Source organism: Gallus gallus, chromosome 1 (genome assembly GCF_016699485.2).
Source record: "Gallus gallus isolate bGalGal1 chromosome 1, bGalGal1.mat.broiler.GRCg7b, whole genome shotgun sequence".
NCBI classification, from domain to species: domain Eukaryota; kingdom Metazoa; phylum Chordata; class Aves; order Galliformes; family Phasianidae; genus Gallus; species Gallus gallus.
The window spans coordinates 108,135,229-108,151,658 of record NC_052532.1 but is presented as its reverse complement, the minus strand read 5'-3'; the positions used below and the strand labels follow the sequence as shown (position 1 = coordinate 108,151,658).

The following is a 16,430-nucleotide window of genomic DNA, read 5'->3' as shown; positions in this document are numbered from 1 at the left end:
AGGGCCACTGAGTCCTTCTCATGGCTCCACATAGCACCACCCAAAATCAAACTCTGTATCTCAGAGTGTTGTTCAGACGCTTCTTTCACCTTTCTTGCACCCTTATTTATAAGCAGTGCTACAGTTGCATTTTTCATCACAACGAAAAAGCAAAGTAAAACTGAAAATGATATTTGAGGCAGGACAAAGTTTGCTCTTCTCCCTCAGAAGTAACCTCAAGATACAGGAGGAAGGAAGGAAAAGAGCAACGTGGAGAAGAGGTCATTATGTAGACTGTACAAAAAATGCCCAAACCAAGAAAAATTACCAACAAAGGCATTCTCGTGTCATTGAAATCTTTTACAGAGCGCTTCTCAGCCCAGCCACTGCCACTGTGGGATGGACATTGAACTTCAGATGTGGGTTTATTTTTCCTATTTTAACTATAAACAGCACTTGCACGGAGTAGGTGCGCCTGGTGCTTGTGCTTTTCTCTGCCCATCCTTTTCGTGCTCCCCCTTGGCATCATTGTTATTTTAGTGTTCGGAACTTTATTTTTTCCCTTATCAACACAACATTCGCATTTACATGTCTACTAAAAAGGCAAGGTAGTATTTTGGAAGTTAACATCCTAGGGCATCATATAGTTCCCATCCTGCAGGTCCCATCACCCTATAGCTCCCACCACCCTATGGTCCCTGCCCAAGGCATGGGCAGCTCCGTAGCAGCAGCTCATGCCCTCTCCTTGCTGCAGCCCTCTCCAAACTCCAACCCAGGGGTTCAGCACGCAGCTTTTCCTTTGGCTGGTGGATGTAAGCACAGAGCAGAGGACTAAACCCCGCCACAGGGTCCTCATGGCAGGAAATCCTCCATAAATAAATGTTTACCTTTACAAGTGCTGACTGCACGTATTTGTGGCATCAGGCCCGGTGACTGCTTCCCTTACTTTTTGCCTCTACCTGGTGGATCTCCTTATTTTTAAGAGTTTTCTCTCGGCAAAAGCATGGGACAGCCAAACCTTGCACCCCATCCTCCCAAACTCAACTCAAGCTCTGCGGCTGAGGGCAGGTTCACGAGCGGCCAGAACGTGTTAAAATGTACTAAGCCATACCTTACTTGGTCCGGTACGTGAGATCTCTTATAGCCATCCCACCAGTCCAGGGTACCCCTTGTGCCTGGCAGCACCTCCTGCTCGTTAGACTGCAGGATGGACGCTTCAATCTCGAGCCTTCAGACAAACTCTCCTCCAGCTGAGGACATCATAGGTAGCTCGTTCTGCACTTTGACCCTACTCTTCAAAGCCATCAGGTCCGTGCCCACCGCCCTTTTTTCTTTTGCTCTCCCAGCCGAAAGCCCACCAGATTCGGGGATCCCCATCCTCAGTGCACAAACGAGATCCCCGCACACGGCCATACCTGCACCGGGCGATCCACGCTCCTTCCCTCACACGCTCGTGGCACATCCTCGGGCTCGCAGGGCCGTGCTACGGTGGTTGCAGGGGACGGCGCTGCCCGCGACGTCCCGGCCCTTCACCGGGCAGCTCCACGACCCCACGGTGCGTGGCAGCCTCCGGCCCCGCGTGGGCTGCGGGCGAGCCCGGGGACGGCACTGATGCGGCTGCGGTAACTCGAGCTCTCCGCCTGTCTCCCTCCCTCCCTCCCTCCTCCTCTTCCCTCTCTCTCGCCCTCCCTCTCTCCCTCCGTACGTCCCTCCCACCGGTAGGTAACAGCCTCACGCTGGCACTGCAGTGGGAACCGGCAGGGAAACGAAAGTTATGGAACTGTCCTAGCGACGGCTTTATGTTGCATTTGAGGAGGAGACGACGTTCTTCCAGCCCTGCTAACGGACCTGCTCATCCTGCAGAGCGGAGCCGAGCCTTTGCGGTGCTGGGAAGTTAGGCTCCGCGCTCTCGGCTAAGGGCGATGCTACTCGGAGAACGCTCCGAGCCGTGGGTTTCCCTCTATGGGGCGGAACAACCCCTGCGCAAGGAGCAAAGGGCACCCCGCACCTGTCCCAGCACCCCACCTCAGCCCACTCCTCGCGCCCCTGGTGAGCAGGAGGGATGGGGACTGGCAGCTCTGTGTGGGCACACATCCCCAGGTGGTGGTAATCCGTAACTGAAAGTTTCACATGGCAGCAGTTATTGAAGCAAATGCAAATAGTTTTCGCTCCTAAGGGCTGCAAGCTTTTAGGACCGTGTACCACCAGAAGGGTGCTAGAGATAAAGCATCCCGTTTAATTGCTACTTTCCTGCTAACGGCTCGGGGAGTTTGGATTTCCAGCACAAATACCCCCTTTGATTTGCCGTTGTCATTTCTGAAGCAGGTTGCCTCAGTGCAGCGCAAAAACAAGGGAGAAATCAATCGCAGCTCACTGCTGGCAGCTCTCCTCCTCCTCCCCCTCCACTCCAATGGTACAGACACAGAAACATGACAGAAGAGATGCACAAAATGCTTTCCGCTTCTTCTGCTTTGCAGGGAAATACAGGTGAGGAATGGGGAATCACTTCCAAATTTGCTTAAAAAAAAGCACAGGGCACGTATCCTCAATTTCCTCTACTTCTCATTTTGTGCTCAGAAAACTCTCCTTGACTGTTGGCACTTTCCACAGCCTGACCCACCAGCTTCCAGGGGGGAACCACAAAAGCTTCGGCACAGCTGTGTCTGTGCTCCCCATGGGCAGGGCGGGCACCTCGGGAGCTGCTAGGGAGCGCACTGCGGATCTCTATCAAACTTCTTCCCTGCTCAGCGCTGTAAAGGAGGGCAGGGGGACGCAGTCCCACACAGGGCTGCACGCTGACGGGCTGGCATGCAGGAATCACAAAATCATTGAACAGTTTGGGTTGGAACAGACCTCAAAGCCCACCCACCCCAACCCCTGCCATGGGCAGGGCTGCCCCCCACCAGCTCAGGCTGCCCAGGGCCCCATCCAACCTGGCCTTGAGCGCCTCCAGGGATGGGGCACCACAGCTTCTCTGGGCAGCTGTGCCAGCGCCCTCTGCATAAAGAAACTATGAGTTATGGTGCCAATATTTATTGCTGGGGGAGTGGAGGAAATGACAATTCCACAAACCATAACCCCTGTGATAGAAAAAGAAATAAGGAAAAGAATCAACATCTCCGTGCCTCTGGCTCAGTATTGCACTTGATGTGCAGGTCCACTCCTATACCGATGAAGCATTTAAGCAGAGCAGTATAAACATATGCTTATATTTCGCTAGCAGGAAATTTAAATCAACATTTATCTCCATAAAGCCAGTCCTCAAAGAATGAATCAGGGACCAAATCGGTATTGTAATTGAACTAAAATAATCCTAAGCTTCCTCTAAAAGCACATAGCTTTAACCTGTCACGTCGAATGAGAATTATACACTTAAACTATAATCTTCCTGTTCCCTTAGTCATCAGAGCCCAGATCAAAGTGAAAGAGGAAAAAAGCACAGATGCTGCTCGGTTGTGAAGGAGGAGGTGGGGCACACAGGGAGGTAAGCTGTGTTTGGAAATGGAGTATTTCTGCTGCCCAAATCAGATTCACCTGAGTGCAGCTCATAGCTGGACACTGGGGCTCGAAGAACTTGCCTTGATATCATCACCTCCTGCAACAGGTGCTGCAAGTTGCAAGTGGCCCTCATAACAGCGTATATTGCCATGTGGGAAATCACTGGGGTGTAAGGCAGGCAGAGAGGAGGCTGAGCTGCAGTCGCTCACCAAAATGCTGTTGTTTGGGGTGGGGTTAGGTTTGCTGTGCTTTGCTGTGGCGCTGGGTTCTTTTAATATTATTAATAATGTGAATAGGAGCTACGTCCCTGGGCTATGCTGACAAGGCAGCTGCAGGCAGAAGAGCTATGTCCTTGAGCTGTGCTGATAAGAGCTGCAGGTGAGGGATCTGTAGGCAGCACGCCTGGGGTAGGTGCTGGGCATCACAGTGGTGTTAACACCCAGTTGCACTGGGAGCGTCAGGGCTGTCCACAAAAAATTATGTCCACCTGTCTTGTAGAAGCTTCCAGCATTTCATTGCATTGAATCTACATGCAAATCTGTTTCAGTCAGGAGGAAGAATTTTGTTGCAATTTTCGGGTCAACGTTTGTGTTGTAAAGACATTAAGAGCTGTCACCTCGTGTGAGGAACGGTAGTACCAATATAACCTATTTTTATAGTGTTAAAATGATTCTTAGGTCCCATTTCCAGTTTTGCAGGTTACCGGTGGGCATGGTTGCTCCTGTGGTGGCACAGAATGAAGGTGGGGACAGTGATGGAGTTGGAGAGCTATAACTGTGTGCTCCCTTGGCAGGACTGGGGTCAGCATTGCAGAAGCCGCACTATTAATCCACTGGAGATCGATGAAAACCAACATTTTTTTTTCATAGAATCCACAGAATTCATAGAATGGTTTGGGTTGGAAGAGTCCTTCAAGCCCACTCACCCCAACCTGTGCCGTGGGCAGGGCTGCCCCCCACCAGCTCAGGCTGCCCAGGGCCCCATCCAACCTGGCCTTGAGCGCCTCCAGGGATGGGGCACCACAGCTTCCCTGGGCAGCTGTGTCAGCGCCTCACCGCCCTCTGAGTAAGGAATTTCCTCATAAGATCTAACCTAGATTTCACCCTTTTAGTTTAAAGCCATTCCCCCTTGTCCTATCACTATCAGACCACGTAAAAAGTCAGTTTCCCTCCTATTTATATGCTCCCCTCAAGTAATGGGAAGGCCACAGTGAAATCTCCCTGCATCCTTCTCTTCTCCAGACTAAACAAGCCCAGCTCCCTCAGCCTGTCTTTACAGGAGAGGTGCTCCAGCCCTCTGAGCATCTTCATGCCCTCCTCTGGACCCTCTCCAACAGCTCCACTCCTTCTTGTGCTGGGGGCCCCAGGCTTGGACGCAGTACTCCAGATGGGGCCTCACGAAGGCAGAGCAGAGGAGCACAATCACCTCCCTCTCCCTGCTGCCCACCCTTCTTGTTGATGCAGCTCAGAACACAGTTGGCCTTCCGAGCTGCAAGCACACACTGCTGGCTCACGTCCAGCTTCTCACCCACCAGAGCCCCCAAGTCCTTCTCCGCAGGGCTGCTCTCAAGGAGTTCTCCCAGCCATTGAAGTGCACATTAAAGGGGGTTTGTGGAAAGCAAGACTCCCGTTCCAAAAGCAGATGCACACCATTAGTATGACCCAAAAGGTTATACTTATCCAGTTGCTTCCTTTGTTTTACACAGCAGTTTGGGCCCGGATCAGTGAACCTCGGCTGCAGCACACCACAGCACAACAAGAAGCCACTTACAAAAAGCCCAAAGACAAAACAACCATGACGTGAAACTCTTTGACATATAAGTTCTCGTAACCATTTCCTTTGGAGGGAAAAGTCTGAAGTTCACCCTCTACATTCTGGAGTAAGTGTAAGCTGTGAGAGGATAAAAAACTATTTACTGAGAAAAGGCAAAAAACTGAACTGCTTCAGTAAACTGATAGCCCTTCGAAAGCTTCTTTAATTTCTCTTCACAATGGATATAGTGTTCTTCAGATCCGTTTTGCTTATGCGTGCCTCGTACCAGCATCCACCCACTATGTGTAAGAAAGCAAGCTAGTGGTATGTGAATAGAGATGTATTCAGAGGTACAAAGGCTAACGGTTCGGATTTCCCTTAATACTTATCACTAACAATTTTTGCTAGCTAAATTTTTGCTGTCTAATAATTTCAGTACGTCATGATGTCTCATAGCTTCTTGAGAAGAACTTTTGAGAGCCAAAATCTAACTCCAGTGCACGCTGGACTTGGCCTTTTACATGTACAGCAGTCCTTGCTCACTGAGACATTGCAGAGGTATGGACTTTCACTTTTACTTTCACTCCATGTAAGACCTCCCATCTAATCTACCCTCATCCTTTGTTCCTGCTGCTCCAGGACCAACGGCTGATAGAACCTGCAGCTGTGCCTTTTGCTCGCATGTCCCTGGGTGGGACCTGACCAAGGACACCACTCATGGCCACTGCCTGCACTCAGCCTGTGTCTCACTCAGAGACACAGCCCATCTCTGACAGGAATTCTGACTTGGTTTAAAGCCTCACTAACACAAAAACCTTTTCCTCCTGCTGATAAGCTGCTAACCATCCAAAGCATGGAGCTTTTTTTGCCCTGTTTCTTGCTGTGTTTTGTTGGCTGGGAACTCCATCCTGCTTTTTATCCCTCAATTAGCAGATACAGGCTGTGATCAAGATGCCTCTTGATTTTCTTTTGAATAAACTGTCCAATTTTTTTTTCTCTGCAGTCTTCTTATGTAGTAGACAAGGGCTGTACCTGGTGAGCATCCAGCAGCGCAGGAGGCTGCAAGGTCCTGGATGTGGTGCAGAGAATTGGCTTCCTCGTGACAGAACAAGAAGTAACAATTCCAAACTAAAAGGGGAGATTCAGATTAGATATTAGGAAAATATTTCCTAGGAGGGTGGTGAGGCGTTGGCACAGCTGCCCAGGGAAGCTGTGGTGCCCCATCCCTGGAGGCGCTCAAGGCCAGGTTGGATGAGGCCCTGGGCAGCCTGAGCTGGTGGGCGGCAGCCCTGCCCATGGCTCGGGTTAGGGCAGCGTGGGCTTGGAGGTCCCTTCCAACCCAAATCGTTCTATGGTTCTGTGATCCTATGACTCATTAGCCATAAGGTCTTGGGCTGTGTTTCTCTTCTTCCCTTCTGGGCTTTTCCAGAGACACATCCAGGGGTGCCACACAGCTCCAGGATACTGCAACCCTCTGTGCCCCGTGATGAGCCCTTCTTCAGAGCTGACTCACAGCAGGCTGAGCACCACTTTACAACAGTGGCGATAATCAAACCACATGCTCCAGGTCTTTGGCTCCAGGTCAGGAATAAGGAAATAGTTTTTTTTACGACTCCTCACAGCATGATTGATGGGAAGTACATGGACTAGCACGTACTTTGCTTGTAGACTTTGATTTTCCTTTGGAAAGGAAAGTCCTAGGCACGTCACCTGACCTGGGACACATGTAGGGGGTTTGCTTTTGTTCTGCACCAGAAGTTATGGCTCAGTCATGTGATGGACTTCCGTGCACCCACCACCCATCTTTGGTCTCATCCTTGCCAGGGAGGAATTCCCTTCTGTCACAGTCTTGCAGGCATCCAGGAGGTCATCGGAATGCAGATCCCTGCAGGATATGAGCCCCTGAGTAGCATTATCAGGAGGCAGGCTCAGGCATATCGACAGTGCACAGGAAGCACAGAGTGAATGGCACAGTGGGGCTCCTCTCCTTGAAGAGGTGCTGGCAGATACCTTCCATGTAGCAGCCCAGCAGTTACAGAGCAGCCTCAGAAGCAGAAATCAAAATGCCACGTCTCTGGGATCAGCTCCATCCCACATATGTCAACTGTCAAAAGGTATCAGGAAGGACAAAGTAAAGGAGAGTTCTATGAGGAGGAACAGTGTGCTTGCAAAAGAAAACAGTTTTTCACAAGGCACATCCGCCCTAAGGAAAAATGCAGCTCTCTAGGCAGGTATGTACGTGGGCTTGATGTTTAACTTCAGTCTTTCTCCTTCTCCCCTTGTGACACCTTGTTAATTGTGCACCTGTCAGCAGGCCAGGAAAAGATGTGATATCAGGGAAGCAATGATTAAAAAGCAGGTTTAGCATGACCACTGCTCACCCCCACCACCAGCCCATCCGCCTGCAAGCATTTGCTCAGCACTGATCGATCTGAGCACCGTTACACAGCTCGAGATGAAGGGTTTGGTAGAGCTTGACTGCAGTGCCAGAAAACTGGCCCTTCGTCTGTGGTTCTGACTAATGGGTCCCTCTGAGCTACTGAGTTTAATGTGCCTTTTGGTTTATTTATTATTAGCATCTTCCTGCGCTGGGCTGGCAAGGGAGCAAGTGGCGATGGGAAGGACTCCAAATAGCATATTTTTGATCTGGCTCAGAACAAGGGCTGTCAACAAAAAGGTTGATTTGGATTAAAACCAAGCACACCAAAGCTTTCAAATTTAAAGATTCAAATTTAAAGGAAAGAAGGGAGGAAGGGAGGAAGGGAGGAAGGGAGGAAGGGAGGAAGGGAGGAAGGAAGGAAGGAAGGAAGGAAGGAAGCAAGGAAGCAAGGAAGCAAGGAAGCAAGGAAGGAAGGAAACAACTATATTCTTTTCTTTGTCTCTCTTCTGCTTTTTAAAGAAACAGGAACAGTTTGGGGGCAGAGTGCTACTTAGAGCCAGCCATGCTATGTGGTGTTGCTCAGTGAGCTTGAAGCTTACCCATAGATCAGGTGCTTTGTTAGAGGCTGTTTTGGTTCAAAACCAGGGCTGCTTTGGAAAAAAAAAACAATGGGGCACTGCAGTGTCAGCAGAAACAGCTTCTACAGCGTATACCTGGAACAAAGAGCTCCAAATCCAGCTGAACGCAACAATCTAACATGCTGTCAGACACGGCACTGGTATAAAATGGGACGCAATGAAAATCTGGCACAATATTACCTTCAAAGAGATTGAAATCCAGACGTAAGTTCTCCTAAATTCTCAACACGAAGGAAGTTTTTTTTGAAATCATCCCGCTTTGAAATGTTCCCACGTAGTTCAAAGCAGAATTCTGAGAAGTGAAAGATGTTTATCTCCAAAGGAAAGAAAGGCCATTCGGTGAATGTTTATTTCTTTCAAATCCTGGGCCGGGTGTACAAAGCACTGCCACATTACTGACTGAAATCAAATGCTAACTTTCACCTACTTTTTTTCAGGGAAACCTTGTTAATCAGCACCACTCTCATCCAACCATCTGCAGGCCTGCTCTGCCGCACTCTGACCCTTTCTGTTACCCAAGAGAGGTATTATTCACAGAGATTTGGATATTTCTACCTAAAAAATTTATACATTTTTTTTACGTTGTTTTTATTTTCCAGTTGAATGAGGGCAACTATTGCTAGATTGATAGGTATCCATCTTCCCTATGATTTCCCAGTAATCTAACTGAAAGGAGGTTGTGGTGAGGTGGGGGTTGGCCTGTTCTGCCAGGTAACAGCGAAAGGACAAGAGCGAATGGCCTCAAGTAGCACCAGGAGAGGTTCAGGTTGGATGTTTGAAACATCTTCTCAGCAAGAGCAGTGAGGCAGTGGCACAGGCTGCCCAGGGAGGTGGTGGAGTCACCGTCCCTGGAGGTGTTCAAGAGCCGTGTGGATGTGGCACTGAGGGACGTGGTCTATAGCAGTCACAGGCATGGGCTGATGGTTGGACTTGATGATCTTATTGATCTTTCCAACCTTTATGAATCTATGAACTCACACCTTACGCTTCCTACATCAACAGCTTCTAACTTTTCCTCCTTTTTGCTTGATGGACTGTTGCAGAACGTGAAGAAGGTAATGGGTGCACTGTGTCTGTCCTTTACAAGGCAGTGGAGTGCTCCTTCCTCCTCTTGAGGTGTGACAGATACTTCTGTCATTTTTATGTGCTGGGTTGTCAGTTAAGAGCACCTGCTTTTGATAAGAGGTATGTCACAGATGGAAATGACTCACTCGGAAGAGAGAGGCAGCAGGACAGTTTACTGCCATTGTGACTGAACAAAGGTTGTGCAGTATAACAAAATTTGATGACATGAATCGTCATTTACCGCATAGAGGATGGGGTAAGTCAGGTGATCTGGGGAGACCTCCTGTTGGGTCCTGTGGCTCAGAAGGAACCCCTTGCTTCCTAAACTCCTGCTTACAGGAGCCTGAGTGCAGTTGGACCCAGTCCTAGTCCCAGACTTTGTCAACGGTCTGTATCTAAAACATTAGATGGATTAGGTATGGACTCAGCCCTGGTGAGGCCACACTTCAAGTACTGTGTTCATTTTTGGGCGCCTCATTAGAAGAAAGGCAGGAGGCCCTGGAGCATTTCCAGAGAAGGGCAATGAAGCTGTGAGGGGTCGGGAGGACAAGTCTGATGGGGAGGAAACTGGACTGTGGGAACTGGGATTGTTCAGTCAGGAAAAGAAGAGCTATCAGCCTATAGCACAGTGCCATGAAACACAGAGCAGCAGTAAATGAACCTGGTTTTGTCTTTTCTTGCCCACTTAATCCACCCTCTGCTCTTTCTCCTTGATTCAGGAAATGGAATTGTAATTAAGAAGGAAAAAAAGGTCTTTATCTGGAAGTAGTCCTCTTGTTAACAATTGCAAAACAGAGCCCCTTAACAACTCGCTCCATCCATTAACACCCAGGTGCTGGCTCCCAGCTCTGCCTGCTGAGGGCATTCATTCACCCACAGCTCCCAAAGACATAACCTCGTTCTGGTAAGGATATTTCAAGTATTTAGGGTAATTCAGCATGTCTAACTCATATTTTCCCACTCTCCACGTGCCAGCTCTGGTGTTGCCCACCTCACCAGAGCCTTCTGCAGCACAGAATGGCTCTTGTTGGCCACAGGAAAGTTGTCAGTGTCAGACTGCTTCTTCCTTTCATAGAAACATAGAATCACAGAATCAGTAAGGTTGGAAAAGACCTCCAAGATCACCTAGACTAACTGTCAACCTTCCCCCACCATGCTCACTGACCATGTACCACATCCACATGGTTCTTGAACACCTCTGGGGACGGTGACTCCACCACCTCCCTGGGCAGCCTGTGCCTCTGCCCCACCGCTCTTTCTGAGAAAATCCAGCTTCCCCCCTTGAGGCCAATCACTCTCGTCCTATCACTGCTATATGGGAGAAGAGGCCAACCCCCACCTCAACACAGCCTCCTTTCAGGTGGTTGTAGAGAGTGATAAGGTCTCCCCTGAGCCTTATCTTCTCCAGACTGAACAACCCCAGTTCCCTCAGCTGCTCCCCATCAGACTTGCGCTCCAGACCTCTCACAGCTTTGCTGCTCTCCTCTGGACACGCTCTAGAGCCTCAATGTCTTTCTTGTACTGAGGGGCTTTCAGGTGAGGGGCATTTCCAGGTTCTGGAAATATTCGTGTTGTTTTTCAGCACCTCAGGCAGCCTGTCCTTGAGTGTTCAGTACACACAGCCATACAGCCAATCATACCACTCCTTGCTTTATTTCTCATGCACTTCCTTGTGGAACGTAATGCATTATGCTCCATGTACATACGCTGATCATTTGTATTTTCCCTTTCTCCTGCATTAAATTCCTTCTCCAGATCCATCCTTTATTCCTGACCCAAAAGAACTCCCAACATCCACCATGTTGCTGGACTGAACCACCACTCCATCATTATGTAAACTGGGCCACACAAGCCCCAGGTATCTGGAGCAACTTTCCCCCGATAACTCGGTGTGATTTCATCCTTTTGGGCCAGGGGCTCAGCCACCACCAAGTACCCAAATGAAATCCTGCTGCAGCCTCATCCAACATTACTTGGTATGCACTGTGCTTCTGAAAATAGCTCCTGAGCACATCCACTCATCACGTGTCTCCTTGCTACTGCTGCATCACGTTACGGCTCCTCAGGCTTCACAACGAACCCATGCACACAGGCTCATACAAGCGTCCCAGGAGGACAGGCACTCAAATTCAAGTAGAAACTCCTGTTTGTCCCCAAAGCATGTGATGTTGGTTCTTTACACTCTCAAATTTCTGCTCACTTGCATCCTTCCAGGGCCATTTCCTGGCCCACTATCCTGTTTTATACACAGGCAGCATTCCCACCTCCTCGCCCATGCTGCGCTTCATCAGCCTGTGCCAGGCATCAGTTAAGCATGGTTCCCAAAATCGATCCCTGCAGAGTGCTACCACCTCAGCCTCATCCTGTTCAGCCCCTCTGCTCCTGAGCAGCAGATTTTGGTTGCCTGGGTCCCCCAGTCCTGTTGGAGCCATTTCCTGCAGCTGATGCAGGCATCTGCAACAGAATACACTGGTGCTTCACTGAAACCAGCTCCAGGCTGGTCAGAGGCTGGGCATCATTTTTCATCACTGCCTCTAGCTTTCATCATAATCCAATTAGGAGCACATGGACGCCAGCACCAGACCCATTTAAGTTGGCTGTACTCAACATTAATGCAGCGTACTGCATCATTAAAATCCAGCAACCTTGCAACTCTTGTGGAAAAGTACTGGAGCACACAAAAAGCCAAGAATCCTCTAACACTCTGTGCTCCATTTCTGACTGCTGGCATCACTCATGTGGAATGGCCAGCAGCTGCTTCTCAGCTGGGTCTGGAGTGGGATGCTGGAAGGGAATGCTGGAAGGGGACAAATCTGCTTTGTTTGTTTGGAGCTTCTTGTGTAGGTAACTTACTTCTTAAAATACAACAAAAAGAAAAAATCCCTGTAGTCGTGAGGGAAGGAAATATAGACCCAGCAACAAGTAAGAAGGCCACTCATGTGCCTGGTGTGTGCCCTGGGGCTACTAACTTTAACAAGTCCAGAAACCACAAGTGTCCTCATGGCACCAGTGCTGCTCTGCCCTGCCCTACCAAGGGCTTGCAGGTGCTGGGGTGTTACTGCTGAAATATTGTAAAGCTTCAAGGTAAAAAAAGAAATAAAATGCTTCCCTAGTAAGCTGAGAATTGGATTTAACAGGAAAAAGGCATTTGTCCTGATGAAGTCCTCTTGGTCCAAGGCCTTAAGTGCTCAGCCTGGGCCATTTCCCTCTCCCTACTGGCCATCCCTCTTACAATGCAGCCCAGGATATAGTTGGCCTTCTGATCTGCAAGCACACACTGTTGGCTCATGTCCAGCTTTTCATCCACCAGGACCTCCAAGTCCTTCTCGGCAGAGCTGCTTTCAAGGAGTTCTTCTCCCAGTCTGTACATATAGTTGGGATTACCCTGATCCAAGTACAACCCCTTGCACTTGGCTTTGTTGAACCTCACTAAGTTCACATGGGTCCACCTTTTGAGTTTATCAAAGTCCCTCTGGATGTCATCCCTTCCTTCTGCTGTATCACCTGCACCACTCAGCTTGGTGTCAACAGCAAACTTGATCCAACTATATATGTCACTGATAAAGATGTTTGAGAGTACTGGTCCCAAGATGGACCCCTGGGGTACACTGCTTGTTATCAGCCTCCACCTGGACCTATATAGAGCCACTGACCACAACCCTCTGGCTGTAACCATCCAACCAATTCCTTATCCACCAAACAGACCAGCCTTCAAGTCCATCTCTCTCCAATTGAGAAATAAGGATATGGTCCAGGACCATGTCAAAGGCCATGCCACAAGTCCAGGTAGATGATATCAGTTACCCTTCCTTTGTCCATTAATTGCTCCATTATATAAGAAGCAGTTACACTTTCATTTTTTTGATCAGTGTATTGATACTTTCATTTTATTCTCATAAATTTTCTATAATAAGACTTTTTTTTTCTTTTTCTTTTTCTTTTTTTTCTCTTTCATAGAGAAAGCAAAGCACAGGGAAGTTAACTGAATAGGCTGTGGTCGAAAATGAGTTTGCACAGGCTGATACCAAAACTCAAGTTCTCGTACATCTGTTTATACAACATCTGTATTCTTTACAAAGCATCCTTATTAGAGATGATACCTTTCCTCAGTGAATTTGTGGCGACCGTAGAGCAGGCACAGGGGACCTGTAATCCCCTGAGTTAAGAACTCCAGGGCTTTCTCCAGTTTCTAATGACAGACATCCAATCTGCATGCAAAATCATGGATGCCGTGTTCTGAAGCAGTGGGATACATCCCACGTAATCCACACCTAATTCGGAATTGATTATCCTTGACCTGTGGGCATTAAATGCTTCGTGCAACCTCTGCACCTTGCTTCCTCATGAGCAAAATGGAGACAGTAGCTCACTAAGGCTGAGCGCGTCAGCTGAGCATTACTGTTTCTGTGTGCATGACAGTGACTTTGCAACTGCAGGAACAGCCCACATTCTTCAAGATGTTTGACATCAAACCGTAAAATTTCAATCTGTCTTCTGAAGAAATTAATATGTCGAATTTTCGTCTTCCCAGATTGTTTGTCAAGTTTATCTCCAGCCTCCTGAGGTTGTCAAAGGATGCAGATAAGTAGGCTTATCTCCTTTTGCACTGGTAATCTCACAGTACACAAGAGACAATTAGCAAGTCTTATTAGCTGGAAGGCAGGTAAACAGACATAGTGGCTAGAAAGATCACCAAAAACACATGCCGAGGGCTAGTGCCATATTGGCAAGACTACTGAATAATTTCATTTCTCTCCGATGAATTTTGCTTCGAGCATTCTCATAAAACCTCTCACAAACTTTGGTGGCTCAGAAGTGCTCTCATGTAAGAGAAAACATGGCTCACATTGCGCATTAGACTTGATATCCAGTCCTCTCCACTTCTAGCAACAGCCTGTAGACCCTAATACTTATTTTCCTGGAAAACTGCCATTGACTCACCCTATCTACTTAGGTATTTTACAATGGTACTTGTCCTTCTTCTTTTACATTTCAGCAGCCTGTTAAATTTGACCATCAATTTTTTTTTTAAGTGCAACCAGCCACCACCCCATGACATATATGGATCTGTAGGAAACACAGCTTGAAGCCTTTCTAATGTTAGCTCGTTTTGGCATACTAGGAGTTTCTAACATCAACCATCAAGAAAAATACTTTACATACCAAAGTGCCACCGAAAGCAGCCTGCTGTTTTTTGCTTAACTGTGGTGAACTAGAAATGATTTTTCATCCACAGTGAAATGCAGTGCACCTGCAGCCTCTGATAGCCAACTCCAGTTGTTTTCTCCCAGTGAAAAATCAATGATATAATAATGCAGACAGTACACTTTCAAATGTATCTAATTAATTAGCTCACACATTGATGCTACTGTGTTTCATCCTGCTGGAGTTAGAAAAGCTTATTTATTTTCCTAGTAGCAATGAATTACTGCAGAAAGTGTTAAGCTTTTGCAAGCAGAATTAGTGTTATGCCTGAAATCACAGGGCGCTCCTACTGAGCAGCAGCTGGCTTTCTGCTAGTTTTGTCCTTTGCGTACTCACAGCCTCCTTTTGTCTTGAAGAAAAGGTGATCAGTAAACGCCAAAAAGCATTATCCCAAAGGAAGCACCAAACATTTGTTCAGTGAGTGCAACCGTACACTGTCCCATTGGCTTTGTCGCCAGGCACTGAGTCTTGTGCCGCCAGAGGAGGGCAGGTCGGTGCGTCACTCCTGCATGTGAGGCTTAGCATTCCTCAAATTCCCTTACCAGCTTGCCAGATTATACCCTCTCAAGGGGATGGTTGCCATATTTCTGCCTTAACAAGTAATTCCTGAGTATGTGAGGTTTGGTGCGTTCGTTTCAAGTCTGAAGCCTTGGGGCCCGCCTGGTGCACTGAGGATGCTCGGGCAGAGGAAAACTGGAGCGTGTGGGCCATCAACTGCATGAAGCTCAGGCAACCTGGGGTTGCACTGAGGCTACCACAAATGGTCAACACACTCTCACTGCACTGCATTTGTCACATTCCCCAAAGTACGGAGTCCTTTCACTCAAAACTACTGCAGCGGTTCTTGGCACCTCAATTTGGCTGCCAGTGAGATGGGGAGCATTTTCCCTGGGAGGAGTTTTCACCTACAGGCACATAAGAACTGGATCGGGTCAGTAGCTCACCTAACCCAGTAATTAGCCTTTGGAAGTGGAAGTAGGCAATGCTAATTAGGGGCAGCATTTGAATCCATCCACTATATGCAACTTTTTCTGCTCATAATCCCCAGCAGCTAAAACTCGCTGGATTAGGGATATCAGTGGACACGTCTCAGGTGGTCATATCTGCTTATTAGCTTCCTTTTTCCTGAAGTTGCCTATTGACCTATTGTTCAGTTGTTGCTCATTCACCCACTCACAATACAGGAGATTTCCATTCAAAAAGCCAGCTCCTTGATCAGAGTTAATCACAAAGTTACAGCTCCTTTGGTTGTGTAGCTATGGACTACTTTGGCAATAAGTATTTTTTATCTTCTCTCTTCTATAAGCCGTTGTTATAACTCTCCTAGCAAGTAATTGCACAAGGGAATGAAATTCAAGCTTCATTCTTCTCAGTGAACATCTCACAGAGAACAAATATGAATTAATTTTCTCTGCCTCCATGTGCCAGAGAATACAGATGTATCCATGAAAATTGACATAGTCTCTGTTGAATGGGCTGGGACATCTCTTTCCTTCAGAGAAGACAACTTAACCTTATGGTTGGAGTCTTCTGCAGGCAGGCTGCCAATTGTAGAGGCAGGTAGGTATGCAATTAACACCATCATTTTTCATATCCTACATAACTGTGTTAACCACGGTTCTTCTGGTTAAGAGGGGAAGAAGAATACCTCATTTTCTCTCTTTTTTTTTTTTTGGTTTTTTGTTTTTGGTATGAGCTTCTGATCACGTCTGATCTGCTTCTGCCTCTCTGATGAGAAAGGAATATGCTCATGTACTTTGTACATCCCTTGGGACACAGGTAAATGTATACACAGCACCAGAAACATTAGCAGGAGGCAAGTTGAAAACCTTTACATAACCTATAACCATCATGATGAAGAAAACTTACTTTTGCAGATGCTAGTGCAGCTAGCTAGGGTTAAATTAATACTT

General features: G+C 47.8%; 1 protein-coding gene and 1 long non-coding RNA gene across 3 annotated transcripts in view; one reads left to right on the top strand and one right to left on the bottom strand.

Moving 5' to 3' along the window:
- LOC101750362 overlaps positions 1-4,722 on the top strand; it is a 29,145-nt gene extending 24,423 nt beyond the window's left edge. Inside the window, exon 6 of the long non-coding RNA XR_006932460.1 lies at positions 2,305-4,722. This is a non-coding gene — a long non-coding RNA (uncharacterized LOC101750362). The remainder of the gene's footprint in view (positions 1-2,304) is intronic.
- B3GALT5 (beta-1,3-galactosyltransferase 5) overlaps positions 1-16,414 on the bottom strand; it is a 32,876-nt gene extending 16,462 nt beyond the window's left edge. For both annotated transcript variants that reach the window (XM_046905749.1, XM_046905752.1), the window contains exon 1: positions 14,854-16,414. The gene's annotated coding sequence lies outside the window, so the exon portion shown is untranslated. The remainder of the gene's footprint in view (positions 1-14,853) is intronic.
- Positions 16,415-16,430: the final 16 nt, after the last annotated feature.